Below are 16,927 nucleotides of genomic sequence, written 5' to 3'. Positions count from 1 at the left end.
AGAACTCTAGATGCGGTAGTGTTGTGAACATAGTTTAAGAGCGCCATATTGTGGCTACTCTAGATCCATAGAGCCTCTAGGTTCTATAGCTCTATAGATCTAGAACTCTAGATGCGGTAGTGTTGTGAACATAGTTTAAGAGCGCCATATTGTGGCTACTCTAGATCCATAGAGCCTCTAGGTTCTATAGCTCTATAGATCTAGAACTCTAGATGCGGTGGTGTTATGAACATAGTTTAAGAGCGTCATATTGTGGTTACTCTAGATCCATAGAGCCTCTAGGTTCTATAGCTCTATAGATCTAGAACTCTAGGCTTCTTGTTCGTCTTAGAACGGTACTGTAGAGCATCAGCTGGGCGCTGACCAAGGGTTTAGCTCCTCAGGGGTTCTGGAGGATGCCCCTGGACACTACCATCCCTCATGCTCCTGCTAATGGGATAATGGTTTTCGATATTAAATTAATGGGATGCTCTGTGATGACGTTCGTAACGATGGATCGGTACTGGGTGGTTGTGTGGTGGAGCCCCCAGTGGTGCCAGGCAGGCTGGCAACACTGTGGTGGAGTACTGTAGCCCCAGGCAGGCTGGCAACACTGTGGTGGAGTACTGTAGCCCCAGGCAGGCTGGCAACACTGTGGTAGTGTACTGTAGCCCCAGGCAGGCTGGCAACCTTGTGGTGGAGTACTGTAGCCTCAGGCAGGTTGGCAACCTTGTGGTAGTGTACTGTAGCCCCAGGCAGGTTGGCAACACTGTGGTAGTGTACTGTAGCCCCAGGCAGGTTGGCAACACTGTGGTAGTGTACTGTAGCCCCAGGCAGGCTGGCAACACTGTGGTAGTGTACTGTAGCCCCAGGCAGGCTGGCAACACTGTGGTAGTGTACTGTAGCCTCAGGCAGGCTGGCAACACTGTGGTGGTGTACTGTAGCCTCAGGCAGGCTGGCAACCTTGTGGTAGTGTACTGTAGCCTCAGGCAGGCTGGCAACCTTGTGGTAGTGTACTGTAGCCTCAGGCAGGCTGGCAACCTTGTGGTAGTGTACTGTAGCCTCAGGCAGGCTGGCAACACTGTGGTAGTGTACTGTAGCCTCAGGCAGGCTGGCAACACTGTGGTGGTGTACTGTAGCCTCAGGCAGGCTGGCAACACTGTGGTAGTGTACTGTAGCCCCAGGCAGGCTGGCAACACTGTGGTAGTGTACTGTAGCCCCAGGCAGGCTGGCAACACTGTGGTAGTGTACTGTAGCCTCAGGCAGGTTGGCAACACTGTGGTAGTGTACTGTAGCCTCAGGCAGGTTGGCAACACTGTGGTAGTGTACTGTAGCCCCAGGCAGGCTGGCAACACTGTGGTAGTGTACTGTAGCCCCAGGCAGGCTGGCAACACTGTGGTAGTGTACTGTAGCCCCAGGCAGGCTGGCAACACTGTGGTAGTGTACTGTAGCCCCAGGCAGGCTGGCAACACTGTGGTAGTGTACTGTAGCCTCAGGCAGGCTGGCAACACTGTGGTAGTGTACTGTAGCCCCAGGCAGGCTGGCAACACTGAATGTTTTTAGTATCCAGCTGATAAAAAATGAAATCAGTATATTCTACTACTACTACTACTACTACTACTACTACTACTACTACTACTGCTGCTGCTACTACATCTACTTGTACTAATATTGCTATTCCTTCCATTGTTGTTGTAGCTCTACTATGCCACAATTACTACGACTACACTATTACTACCACTAACACGACTATGCTACTACTATAACTACTACGACCATACTATTGTTGTCATTACGACTACTGTTACTTATACTGATAACAGCAATCTACAGTATGATAACAGGATATGTTGATACAGTAGTGTTGAACATGTCAATATTTTGTCAATATTGTTAATACAAATAATACATAATGTTGCAGATTTCCCATCATATGTCACCATCTTTCTGGTCACCATCCTTTTTGTGTCATTATCCTCCTTGTGTCATTATCCTCCTTGTGTCATTATCCTTCTTGTGTCATTATCCTTCTTGTGTCATCATCTCTCTTGTGTCATCATCTCTCTTGTGTCATCATCCTCCTTGTGTCATTATCCTCCTTGTGTCATTATCCTCCTTGTGTCATTATCCTCCTTGTGTCATTATCCTTCTTGTGTCATCATCCTTCTTGTGTCATTATCCTCCTTGTGTCATTATCCTCCTTGTGTCATTATCCTCCTTGTGTCATTATCCTCCTTGTGTCATTATCCTCCTTGTGTCATCATCCTTCTTGTGTCATCATCCTTCTTGTGTCATTATCCTCCTTGTGTCATTATCCTTCTTGTGTCATCATCTCTCTTGTGTCATCATCTCTCTTGTGTCATCATCCTTCTTGTGTCATTATCCTCCTTGTGTCATTATCCTTCTTGTGTCATCATCTCTCTTGTGTCATCATCTCTCTTGTGTCATCATCCTTCTTGTGTCATTATCCTCCTTGTGTCATTATCCTCCTTGTGTCATTATCCTCCTTGTGTCATTATCCTCCTTGTGTCATTATCCTCCTTGTGTCATCATCTCTCTTGTGTCATCATCTCTCTTGTGTCATTATCCTCTTTGTGTCATTATCCTTCTTGTGTCATCATCTCTCTTGTGTCATCATCTCTCTTATGTCATCATCCTTCTTGTGTCATTATCCTCCTTGTGTCATTATCCTCCTTGTGTCATTATCCTCCTTGTGTCATCATCTCTCTTGTGTCATCATCTCTCTTGTGTCATCATCCTTCTTGTGTCATTATCCTCCTTGTGTCATTATCCTCCTTGTGTCATTATCCTTCTTGTGACATCATCTCTCTTGTGTCATCATCTCTCTTGTGTCATTATCCTCCTTGTGTCATCATCCTTCTTGTGTCATTATCCTCCTTGTGTCATCATCTCTCTTGTGTCATCATCCTTCTTGTGTCATTATCCTCCTTGTGTCATTATCCTCCTTGTGTCATTATCCTTCTTGTGACATCATCTCTCTTGTGTCATCATCTCTCTTGTGTCATCATCCTTCTTGTGTCATTATCCTCCTTGTGTCATTATCCTCCTTGTGTCATTATCCTTCTTGTGACATCATCTCTCTTGTGTCATCATCTCTCTTGTGTCATCATCCTCCTTGTGTCATTATCCTCCTTGTGTCATTATCCTTCTTGTGTCATCATCCTCATTGTCTTATCATCCTCCTTGTGTCCACCATCCTTCTTGTGTCACCATCCTCCACGTGTCACCATCTTCCACGTGTCACCATACCCCCTCCCCCCATCTTCTACACTTCTGTAATGATGTTAAGTCAGAGTTCCTGATTGTGTTTTCTCTGGGATTTGCAGGTAAATGAGCGGAGATGTTGGCCCACACCCGCCTGTGTGAGGGGCTGGGGTGACGAGCAGCCAGCCCCTGTACGAGTGGGTAGGCCTTTGATGTTCCTTTGTTGATGTCTGACACACACACACACACACACACACACACACACACACACACACACACACACAGGGGAGACATGATAACCACCTACAAAATTCTCAGGGGAATTGACAGGGTGGACAAAGACAAACTCTTTAGCGCGGGTGGAACACGAACAAGGGGACACAGGTGGAAACTTAGTACCCAGATGAGCCACAGAGACGTTAGAAAGAATTTTTTCAGTGTCAGGGCAGTTAACAAATGGAATGCATTAAGGAGTGTTGTGGTGGAGGCTGACTCCATACACAGTTTCAAATGTAGATATGATAGAGCCCAATAGGCTCAGGAATCTGTACACCAGTTGATTGACAGTTGAGAGGCGGGACCAAAGAACCAAAGCTCAACTCCCGCAAGCACAATTAGGTGAGTACAATTAGGTGAGTCCACACACACAATGTGCGCCTGTGACTGAGTGGACAGCACACTGCACACGTAATCATGTGGACCGGGGTTCGATTCCCGGCGCCGGCGAGAAACAAAATGGGCAGAGTTTCTTTCATCCTGATGCTCCTCTTACATAGCAGGAGCAGGAGCATAGATTAAGTGCTTAATTGCACACTAGTTTCTCTGTCAGCTATCTCTCCCTGTCAGATTAAAAGAGACAAATGTATGTGAATGCTTGTGTGTGTATATATATATGTATATGTACGTATATGTGTGTGTATGTATATGTATGTGTATAAAGTACATATGGAAGCTGATCAGAATTACATTTCACCTTTGTTATTGCACATTAATAACACATCGAACACTTTATGTAGGGCATACGTAAATCTGTGTATCTATGTATTTACGTATGTAGGTTAGCTTAGCATGTTAAAAGCACCGAATCACCATCTGTGGTTGATTGTTCAATAAATCCCTGAACTACATGTTTAACAGATCTCTAACCCTGTCCATGGAGGACAGAAGAAAATGTATATATGCTGGTTAGCATTGTAAATGTGTGGCCACGTCTGTGGTAGAAAAAAATAAAACTTGGACACACTGATGAACTAAGAACAGAACTAAGAACAGAACTAAGAACAGAACTAAGAACAGTCGTTTAACAGTTCATCAAATCCATGTCTTTGGTGATAAAAATGTATCACGACTGAAATTCTTAGCAAAATTATGTCATACAGGAAATACATGAGGTACAGCAGAGCCTACAGGGGCGACCAGGAAGAGTTAAGGCAGCACTCTTACCTCTCAGAGTTAAGGCAGCACTCTTACCTCTCAGAGTTAAGGCAGCACTCTTCCCTCACAGAGTTAAGGCAGCACTCTTCCCTCAGAGTTAAGGCAGCACTCTTCCTTTACAGAGTTAAGGCAGCACTCTTCCCTCTCAGAGTTAAGGCAGCACTCTTCCCTCAGAGTTAAGGCAGCACTCTTCCCTTACAGAGTTAAGGCAGCACTCTTCCCTCAGAGTTAAGGCAGCACTCTTCCCTTACAGAGTTAAGGCAGCACTCTTCCCTCACAGAGTTAAGGCAGCACTCTTCCCTCAGAGTTAAGGCAGCACTCTTCCTTTACAGAGTTAAGGCAGCACTCTTCCCTCTCAGAGTTAAGGCAGCACTCTTCCCTCAGAGTTAAGGCAGCACTCTTCCCTTACAGAGTTAAGGCAGCACTCTTCCCTCAGAGTTAAGGCAGCACTCTTCCCTTACAGAGTTAAGGCAGCACTCTTCCCTCACAGAGTTAAGGCAGCACTCTTCCCTCAGAGTTAAGGCAGCACTCTTCCTTTACAGAGTTAAGGCAGCACTCTTCCCTCAGAGTTAAGGCAGCACTCTTCCCTCACAGAGTTAAGGCAGCACTCTTACCTCTCAGAGTTAAGACAGCACTCTTCCCTCAGAGTTAAGGCAGCACTCTTCCCTCAGAGTTAAGGCAGCACTCTTCCTTTACAGAGTTAAGGCAGCACTCTTCCCTCAGAGTTAAGGCAGCACTCTTCCCTCACAGAGTTAAGGCAGCACTCTTCCCTCACAGAGTTAAGGCAGCACTCTTCCCTCAGAGTTAAGGCAGCACTCTTACCTCTCAGAGTTAAGGCAGCACTCTTCCCTTACAGAGTTAAGGCAGCACTCTTCCCTCACAGAGTTAAGGCAGCACTCTTCCCTTACAGAGTTAAGGCAGCACTCTTACCTCTCAGAGTTAAGGCAGCACTCTTCCCTTACAGAGTTAAGGCAGCACTCTTACCTCTCAGAGTTAAGACAGCACTCTTCCCTTACAGAGTTAAGGCAGCACTCTTCCCTCACAGAGTTAAGGCAGCACTCTTCCCTCAGAGTTAAGGCAGCACTCTTTCCTTACAGAGTTAAGGCAGCACTCTTCCCTCAGAGTTAAGGCAGCACTCTTCCCTCAGAGTTAAGGCAGCACTCTTCCCTCAGAGTTAAGGCAGCACTCTTCCCTCAGAGTTAAGGCAGCACTCTTCCCTCACATGTCTTGTCTTCTGGGCAAGTTTCTATTTGGAAACGCTCCAATTTCTTAATGAGAGACGGTATTTGTGTGAGTTGATGAGGGCGCTTCTTCCCTCGTGACCCCACTCATAACCTCCACACCTGGTCTCGTGACCCCACTCATAACCCTCACACTTGGTCTCGTGACCCCACTCATAACCCCCACACTTGGTCTCGTGACCCCACTCATAACCCCCACACTTGGTCTCGTGATCCCACTCATAACTCCCACACTTGGTCTCGTGACCCCACTCATAACCCCTCACACTTGGTCTCGTGACCCCACTCATAACCTCCACACCTGGTCTCGTGACCCCACTCATAACCCCTCACACTTGGTCTCGTGACCCCACTCATAACCCCTCACACTTGGTCTCGTGACCCCACTCATAACCCCCACCTTGGTCTCGTGACCCCACTCATAACCCCTCACACTTGGTCTCGTGACCCCACTCATAACCCCCACACTTGGTCTCGTGACCCCACTCATAACCCGCACACTTGGTCTCGTGACCCCACTCATAACCCCCACACACTTGGTCTCGTGACCCCACTCATAACCCTCACACTTGGTCTCGTGACCCCACTCATAACCCCTCACACTTGGTCTCGTGACCCCACTCATAACCCCCACACTTGGTCTCGTGACCCCACTCATAACCCGCACACTTGGTCTCGTGACCCCACTCATAACCCCTCACACTTGGTCTCGTGACCCCACTCATAACCCTCACACTTGGTCTCGTGACCCCACTCATAACCCCCACACTTGGTCTCGTGACCCCACTCATAACCCCCACACACTTGGTCTCGTGACCCCACTCATGACCCCCACACTTGGTCTCGTGACCCCACTCATAACCCTCACACTTGGTCTCGTGACCCCACTCATAACCCCCCCACACTTGGTCTCGTGACCCCACTCATAACCCTCACACACTTGGTCTCGTGACCCCACTCATAACCCGCACACTTGGTCTCGTGACCCCACTCATAACCCCCACACTTGGTCTCATGACCCCACTCATAACCCCCACACACTTGGTCTCGTGACCCCACTCATGACCCCCACACTTGGTCTCGTGACCCCACTCATAACCCTCACACTTGGTCTCGTGACCCCACTCATAACCTCCACACCTGGTCTCGTGACCCCACTCATAACCCCTCACACTTGGTCTCGTGACCCCACTCATAACCCCTCACACTTGGTCTCGTGACCCCACTCATAACCCCTCACACTTGGTCTCGTGACCCCACTCATAACCTCCACACCTGGTCTCGTGACCCCACTCATAACCCCTCACACTTGGTCTCGTGACCCCACTCATAACCCTCACACTTGGTCTCGTGACCCCACTCATAACCCTCACACTGGGTCTCGTGACCCCACTCATAACCCTCACACACTTGGTCTCGTGACCCCACTCATAACCCGCACACTTGGTCTCGTGACCCCACTCATAACCCCCACACTTGGTCTCATGACCCCACTCATAACCCCCACACACTTGGTCTCGTGACCCCACTCATGACCCCCACACTTGGTCTCGTGACCCCACTCATAACCCTCACACTTGGTCTCGTGACCCCACTCATAACCTCCACACCTGGTCTCGTGACCCCACTCATAACCCCTCACACTTGGTCTCGTGACCCCACTCATAACCCTCACACTTGGTCTCGTGACCCCACTCATAACCCCTCACACTTGGTCTCGTGACCCCACTCATAACCCTCACACTTGGTCTCGTGACCCCACTCATAACCCTCACACTTGGTCTCGTGACCCCACTCATAACCCTCACACACTTGGTCTCGTGACCCCACTCATAACCCGCACACTTGGTCTCGTGACCCCACTCATAACCCCCACACTTGGTCTCATGACCCCACTCATAACCCCCACACACTTGGTCTCGTGACCCCACTCATGACCCCCACACTTGGTCTCGTGACCCCACTCATAACCCTCACACTTGGTCTCGTGACCCCACTCATAACCCCCCCCCCCACACTTGGTCTCGTGACCCCACTCATAACCCCCACACTTGGTCTCGTGACCCCACTCATAACTCCCACACTTGGTCTCGTGTCCCCACTCATAACCCCCTTACTTGGTCTCGTGACCCCACTCATGACCCCCACCTTGGTCTCGTGACCCCACTCATAACCCCCACACTTGGTCTCGTGACCCCACTCATGACCCCCACCTTGGTCTCGTGACCCCACTCATAACCCCCACACTTGGTCTCGTGACCCCACTCATAACCCCCACCTTGGTCTCGTGACCCCACTCATAACCCCCACCTTGGTCTCGTGACCCCACTCATAACCCCCACCTTGGTCTCGTGACCCCACTCATAAACCATCACTCATACCCTAAAACCGTTGCTTTGCCCCGGGCCATCAGTTGTGACCTGGTCATTAGGTGTGGTTTTAACAGTCTTGTACAGGGAGTTCCGACCTTGTCGAAGCAGCTGTCTATAGATTCGGGTCGAGCAAAAGTCGACCAAATTCATTTCCACTTTCAATTGTTGAACTTTTTAATCAAAATATTTCCAATCAAACTTGAAGGGAGTTCATTTATATGTCAAGTTTGGAGAAAATGCTAATTTGGGGGGGCATTGTATTTAATTTTTAACTTTTAACTCGCAAGTTGGAGACGTGGAAATAAATGAGTTTTAAGGTTACCTGTGAGATTTTGATTCTTAATATATATGCTGGGACACTGATATTGTTAAATGGGATTTTTTTTTATTTTATGTACTTTTAAGACATTTATCATTTACCATACAACTGGCAGGGGTTACCCAGCTCTACTCCATGAGCAGTGGGACATATGGACCATCTTGGAACCACATTGGAATTGTACACAACCAGAGCCACTTTGGAATATATATATATATATATATATATATATATATATATATATATATATATATATATATATATATATATATATATATAACTGAAAACTCACACCCCAGAAGTGACTCGAACCCATACTCCCAGAAGCAACGCAACTGGTATGTACAAGACGCCTTAATCCACTTGACCATCACGACCGGACAATCAAGTGGATTAAGGCGTCTTGTACATACCAGTTGCGTTGCTTCTGGGAGTATGGGTTCGAGTCACTTCTGGGGTGTGAGTTTTCAGTTGCATATTGTCCTGGGGACCATTCAGGCTTGTTCGCATATATATATATATATATATATATATATATATATATATATATATATATATATATATATATATATATATATATACATATATATATACACTAGAAGCACTTTGGAGGATGTATATACCAGAGCCACCTTGGAATGTGTACAAAAAAAAGAGAGCTATCTTGGAGCATATATATACTAGAGAGAGAGCATCGTGGGGCCTGACAGCGCTCGGGATTCTTTGTCCTAAGGTTCCGGGTTCGATTCCCGGTGGAGGGGGGAACAAATAGGCAGAGTTTCTTTCACCCTGATGCTCTTGTTTGCCTAGCAGTAAATAGGTACCTGGGAGTTAGATGCCTCCACCACCACCACCATCTTTGTCCCACCACCACCACCTCCTCTACCACCACCGCTACCAAAACCACCATCACCACCACCTCTGTCACCACCACCACCACCTATGCCCACCACTACCACCACCAGCACCACCACCATCACCACCTCTGCCACCATTACTGGGCCAACCAGAGGCTTAGGGCCCGCGCAGGAATATCCCTGCAAAAAAAAAAATCTGCCACCACCACTACCAACCACCACCCCTACCGCCAGCACCACCACTACCCCTACCACCACCACCACCCCTACCACCACCACCACCCCTAGCACAACCACCTCCCCTACCGCCAGCACCACCACCACCCCTACCACCACCAGCACCACCACCACCCCTACCACTACCACCACCCCTAGCACAACCACCTCCCCTACCGCCAGCATCCCTACTACCACCACCACCGTCACCACCACCACCGTCACCACCACCACTACCGCCAGCACCACCACCGTCACCACCACCACTACCGCCAGCACCACCACCACCCGTGCCACCACCACCCCTACCACCCCTTCCACCACTCCTGCCACCACCACCTCATCTCTGGTAGGGAGCCGGTCGGCCGAGCGGACAGCATGCTGGACTTGTGATCCTATGGTCCTGGGTTCGATCCCAGGCGCCGGCGAGAAACAATGGGCAGAGTTTCTTTCACCCTATGCCCCTGTTACCTAGCAGTAAAATAGGTACCTGGGTGGTAGTCAGCTGTCACGGGCTGCTTCCTGGGGGTGGAGGCCTGGTCGAGGACCGGGCCGCGGGGACACTAAAAAGCTCCGAAATCATCTCAAGATAACCTCAAGATACCAGCACCAACCACCACCACCACCAACCATCACCATCACCAACCACCAACCACCACCAACCACCACCAACCACCACCAACCACCACCAACCACCACCACCACCACCAACAGCGGGGTATGGGAGTGAAGTGTGTCTGGGTTTTGTGCTGTGACTCACAGCGTCATCCGCTCTGCTGTCATTACCCGATAAATTCTCGGAAGTTTCCGTCGTAAATGGCTGATAAACAAGGCGTTTATTACTTGCATTATACCCCAATGCGTTTCTTAATATCGGACAGAAGAGCCAGACGGTACAGTAGCAACGTGCTGCCAGTCACACAACCTCGAGACGGCAATACCGTCGTGGGAAATGCTAAGCTCGGTGTCTCGCGTTTGAATATACTGTTACCTTGATGTCGCGAGATTGTAGGTCGGAAGCAGTTGAGTTCACGATACAACAGATTTTTGAAGGCTTTTTTGGGGGGATCACTGTGTGAATATATTTGTATTTGGTGCTGCTATAAAGGTCGGCGGGGGCCTGTCAGCTCCCTATATAGCGTAATCTTCGCTGTTTGAGCAGTCAATGCTTTAATGTAGCGAAAACATGTGCACAATTTTAATGGTGGAAGATTTAGTGGGTGGGTGAGTGTGTATGTGTGTGTGTGCGTGTGTGTGGGTGTGTGTGGGGGTGTGGGGGTGTGTGTGTGTGTGTGTGTGTGTGTGTGTGTGTGTGTGTGTGTGTGTGTGTGTGTGTGTGTGTGTGTTTTACTAAGACAAGAGTCGTGGGAATCTTCCACATTACTTTGTCGAAATCACTCATGTTGTGATGATGTTGATTACTGTCTGAAAGTTAGCGTGAGTGTGTGAGGAGCGTGAGTGTGTGAGGAGGGTGAGTGTATGAGGAGCGTGAGTGTGTGAGGAGCGTGAGTGTGAGTGCCTCTCACCCTGCCAATCATATCCAGTTGGAACACCCTACACCTGACTCATCTGCCGCTGTTCTCTCACCTCTTCACTATTCTCTACCATACCTAAAGTGTACCTGAATTATCGTCTAAATTACCACATGCTCCCCCGTTACTGATACATGTGGTCACCAACCACATGTGCCACTCACATGTGGTTGGTGACTTGAAGTGTTGCTTAGCACTGTCTTCCTGGCTTGGTGCCTTCTTTTGATAATATAGAATTATATACTGATTACGTTATATATATATATTTAGAATTATAATTTCATTATAATTATATATAGTCCCTGGTAGATGGGTTGATGGTAGTCCCAGGTAGACGGGTTGAGGGTAGTCCCAGGTAGATGGCGTGGACCTACGGTAGGTCCAACTACCTCTACTTTGTGTGATTCACTAATAACTCTCTCTGTCATTTCCTCCTGACACAATGCTGTTTCCATAAAGAAGGCTTCAAGGCATGAATTATTCACGCTGCACTAAGGGCAAATTGGCATAATTACCGGAATATGCTAGATTACCAAAGTCTAGTTCAAGGATGCTATTACCGGAGGTTCGTTTTTAGATTAAACTATGCATGCGGTTGTCTGGTTATGTGGTGTTAAACACCCGCTGGTGAGTGCACTTCCTCTGCACGCACCGCTGTCACCTCTATATCATATCTGGAGGGGAGAAAAAATGAGCTTGAGAGCAATATAAAATTTGTATTTTAAATGTATAAGACAGATTTAGTAACCATAAAGGATTGTTAACTCGATATGGTTAAGGTTGTTATGTAATTGATTGATTGATTGATGAAGATTAAGCCACCCAAAAGGTGGCACGGGCATGAATAGCCCGTAAGTGGTGGCCCCTTTGAGCCATTACCAGTATCAAGAGCTGATACTGGAGATCTGTGGAGGTGCGACTGCACCCTGCATGACGGGAGATGTCTCCCTTGTGAATGTGTTAAGATGAAGATGAAGCCACCCAAAAGGTGGCACGGGCATGAATAGCTCGTAAGTGGTGGTGTTATGTAATACGGATTTATCATAAGCCAAAAAGTGTGGAGCAAAAATGTAGCAATTACTGCCACTACCAGGACGCAGGCGACAGGTAAATACCGGGATACATTTACCGGGAGGTGCATAGCCCGCTTCCCGGTGGACATACACTAAGTTTAGTCGTCAACTACATCTAGCATCTAGTGGAGCCGGTCGGCCGAGCGGACAGCACGCTGGACTTGTGATCCTGTGGTCCTGGGTTCGATCCCAGGCGCCGGCGAGAAACAATGGGCAGAGTTTTTTCACCCTATGCCCCTGTTACCTAGCAGTAAAATAGGTACCTGGGTGTTAGTCATCTGTCACGGGCTGCTTCCTGGGGGTGGAGGCCTGGTCGAAGACCGGGCCACGGGGACACTGAAGCCCCGAAATCATCTCAAGATAACCTCAAGATAGCACTACAGCGCATTTGTTGACAAGCGAGTACACTAGTGTTAGTAACCCTCCAGGTGATAACAGAAAGTGTACATACACTGATTTAGTTCTGGTCTATGATCACTGTTAATTCTGATGCTGTTTTGCCTAAGCAGAAGCGTTAGGCAAGACACACACATATTACATTATCGTGATATATCAGTGAGAAAATCGTGTGGATTTTTACGGCTCCTGTGGATTTTTCTCCTAGGCAACTCATCTAACCTATCGAGACCAGTTCTTGTCACTACGACGAAACGTCAGTATTTCGGTGTTTTAAACATCTCTAAACGACTGCAAATTTCACGACTGTTTACGAATGCGTCAAAAATGTAGTGCATTCAGTAAGAGGACGGGTTGATCGAAATACTGGAGGGCCAGGTCCCAAATCTGCACAGTAAAATGACAACGTACTGGAGTGAACGACATGGAAGAAAATGCAGAATAAAACCAGTGAAGAGCAGAGGTGCCATAGGCACAATCAGAGAACACTGTATGAACATCAGAGGTCCACGGTTGTTCAACGTCCTACCAGCGAGCATCAGAAATATTGTCGGAACAACCGTGGACATCTTCAAGAGGAAACTAGATTGTTTCCTTCAAGGAGTGCCGGACCAACCGGGCTGTGGTGGGTATGTGCGCCTGCGGGCCTCTCCAAGCCACAGCCTGGTGGACCAAATTCTCACAAGTCAAGTCTGGCCTCGGGCCGGGCTTGGGGAGTAGAAGAACTCCCAGAACCCCATCAACCAGGTATCAACCAGGTATCTTGTCAGAAATATCTGGCCTGATCCTAGACTCCTGGGGCCAGGTTCACGAAGCAGTTATGTACGTACCTACAAACGTTTTACTTCTTAGCATCTTCCATGCGGCTACGTCGGTATTCAGGTAGACATTTAAGAAGGAAAATCTTCGTAAGTAAACACCGGCGGCTAAGAACGCTCTCGACCACTCGTAGCTTTACGTAAACTATATATAACTTAATTTTTCTCTACTACACAAACAGGAGGATCGATTTTATTGTAAACAAACATTTTTGCTGGCGAGTCTCATCAAGAAGAAGTCCTTCATGTTAACTATATATGCATTCTCTGCTGGAAACTTGTAGTAAATATGTATTTTATGATATTAGAATTAGTTTTATAATTGTAAGATATTATACCAGTAGGTATTAAGTAAATAAACACTGGTGAACATGAAATGTGAGAGGTGATGATGATCCCGGGCTGGTGGGAGCATTTACTATCACCAAATGCCCCTGTTCACCTAGCAATAAGTATAGCTAGGGGTGTACCTTAGATATACATACCCATTTTTTATTTATTTTGTTTGGTTTTATTTTGAAATTAAATCTGGGTGAGACTTAAAAGAAAAATATGCTGCCCGAATGATTTTAGGTAAGGATAAGGGTAAAAACTTCAAAAACGTTTGTCATTGAATATTTAGGCCTATAATTATGACTATATGGACTATTATGGCCTGTTTAAAAATAGAGTGAGAAGCAGGGGTCTCAAACCCTCTTCCTGTTGCACAATTTGGCTGTGTGTATCTTGAGGTTATCTTGAGATGATTTCGGGGCTTTAGTGTCCCCGCGGCCCGGTCCTCGACCAGGCCTTCACCCCCAGGAAGCAGCCTAACTCACAGGTACCTATTTACTGCTAGGTAACAGGGGCATTCAGGGTGAAAGAAACTTTGCCCATTTGTTTCTGCCTCGTGCGGGAATCGAACCCGCGCCACAGAATTACGAGTCCTGCACGCTATCCACCAGGCTACGAGGCCCAAAGATATTATGCATTTGTGTATTATGCATTATGCATGTGTGTAACAATAAGAAATTATCAAAAGAAGGCACCAAGCCGGGAAGGCTATTTAGCAGCATTGTGTGTAACAGTAAACCTAATTTTTTGCAGGCGACGAGTCACAATAACGGGGCTGAAGTAGTTTGACCAGACCAAAACCAAATTTTTTGTTAACAGATAATGCAGCTGTGAGTAAAACAATTCCTGTCAGCTGTAAAAATATTGATCCAGTTATTTATGTAAAAAAAATATAATGCAAAACAAATATTTATAGGTTGTGTAAACTATCATTTCTACTGTATATCCAAAGAAGTGAAAAATTGAGACATATTGCACAATTTAATGATTCAAAAGAAATACAGTATTAATAACATTGTCGTCGTCTTTTCATCTTCTAGTGTGTGGTTTGGTTAACATTTTTGATTTAATAAGGATAATACTGGTAATAATAATAATAATAATAATAATAATAATAATAATACAAGCTATAATTTAAAACCTTTATTACTGATTTCGTTTTATTAACAAGCTTAGGTATACACAGCAATGTGCTGCTACCCAATTTTATATTAAAGATTACACAGTGTAGATGAGAAACTAGCTATAAGTTCATCCAACATCCCCACCTCACAGGACGGCCAGTCATACATGGAATCAGGAGAGAACAAGAAATGTATTAGCCCCCACTAGCAAAATCTGGGTACAGCACAAGAATATCTTCCAATATTCCTGAGTGTATGAAATAATTACAGAGCTCAAAGTACCTTATACCATTTGGTGTGAAGTCACTGCTAACAGGGGCCTCGTAGCCTGGTGGATAGCGCGCAGGACTCGTAATTCTGTGGCGCGGGTTCGATTCCCGCACGAGGCAGAAACAAATGGGCAAAATTTCTTTCACCCTGAATGCCCCTGTTACCTAGCAGTAAATAGGTACCTGGGAGTTAAGTCAGCTGTCACGGGCTGCTTCCTGGGGGTGGAGGCCTGGTCGAGGACCGGGCCGCGGGGACACTAAAAAAAAAAAAAAAGCCCCGAAATCATCTCAAGATAACCTCAAGAATCACAGATATAGTGTTGGAGAGTATGTCCTCTCAAGTAGGACTGAAAACAGATGTTTTTTTCACCCAGAGGGTTATAAACCCATGGAACCGCCTACTCGCTGTAGCCGTAAATGCCAAAATCCAGCTAAAAAATATCATTAGGACAATTGGCGGGACCTTTATCACGGCGCCGGCTTTCTGTCCTCGTCGAGGCCACTAGACAGTTAGTGGCCCTTGGGTAAATTCAGTAAATATATACAATAATTGTCAGGGCATCTTCCGAGCAACAAGGACAGCTACACAGTATCTCTTAGAATTACGTAGGTAAACAACAAATGTAACATATTTGTTTACTACAATGTCGGTGCTGGAAAGTTGAAAAAAAATAGTTTTACTTCGAAATATACTAATTTTATAAGAAAATTCGCTGTAAATAGGAGGCAGTAGAGCTCCGATAAGCCAGCGCTAAATCTTCATGATGAAGAATGTTGCTGCTCTCTGATTGGCCAAACAAAACACAGTAGTGACCTCTATCGGCACGCAGGTGAACCAGACCCACAACCCAAATATCTTCCTAAGTGGACCTACGTGAATTGCACCTAAGCATCTTACAAAATACAAATACAAATATTTATTCAAGTAAAGTACATACATACAAGGTGAAATACAACAAAAGTTGATGGATTTATAGATAGAGCTAGTACATACAATGCCTACGCCATGGCTGTAATGTTAAGAGGTGTACAGCACTCCCTGGAGATAATCTTACCACCACCAAGTGATTCTCCTCTTAGTTGTGGTAGCACTAAGTGATCTCCCTCTTAGCTGTGGTACCCCATAAGCAATATTTCTCTTAGCTGTTATGTCACTAATTTGGTTTTCCTTTAGCTGTGGTGCCCTTTCGGGTTCTTCCACTTAGCCGTTGTGCTTGTATGTAGTGCTTTCCTAGCTGTGATGCTTTCCTAGCTGTGGTGTTTTCCTAGCTGTGGTGCTTTCCTAGCTGTGGTACTTTCCTAACTGTGATGCTTTCCTAGCTGTGGTGCTTTCCTAGCTGTGGTGCTTTCCTAGCTGTGATACTTTCCTAGCTGTGGTACTTTCCTAGTTGTGATGCTTTCCTAGCTGTGGTGCTTTCCTAGCTGTGGTGCTTTCCTAGCTGTAGTGCTTTCCTAGCTGTGGTGCTTTCCTAGCTGTAGTGCTTTCCTAGCTGTAGTGCTTTCCTAGCTGTGGTACTTTCCTAGCTGTAGTGCTTTCCTAGCTGTGGTGCTTGTATGTGGTGCTTCTAAGTCTAAATGACATCCCTTTTATCTCAAGCATTTATAAGCATCCTCTCATTCGCTGTCAAAAGTTGTAGTTTAAGTGGAGTGTTTGATGCTGATGCTGCTACCACTATTAGTGCAACTAGTGCCAATATTACTACTATTATTGTTAGTTACTAGTTACTACCTGTATTATA

This window comes from Procambarus clarkii, chromosome 9 (assembly GCF_040958095.1).
Source record: "Procambarus clarkii isolate CNS0578487 chromosome 9, FALCON_Pclarkii_2.0, whole genome shotgun sequence".
Taxonomy (NCBI): domain Eukaryota; kingdom Metazoa; phylum Arthropoda; class Malacostraca; order Decapoda; family Cambaridae; genus Procambarus; species Procambarus clarkii.
The sequence above is the reverse complement of the archived record's forward strand: the minus strand, read 5'-3'. Positions refer to the sequence as shown.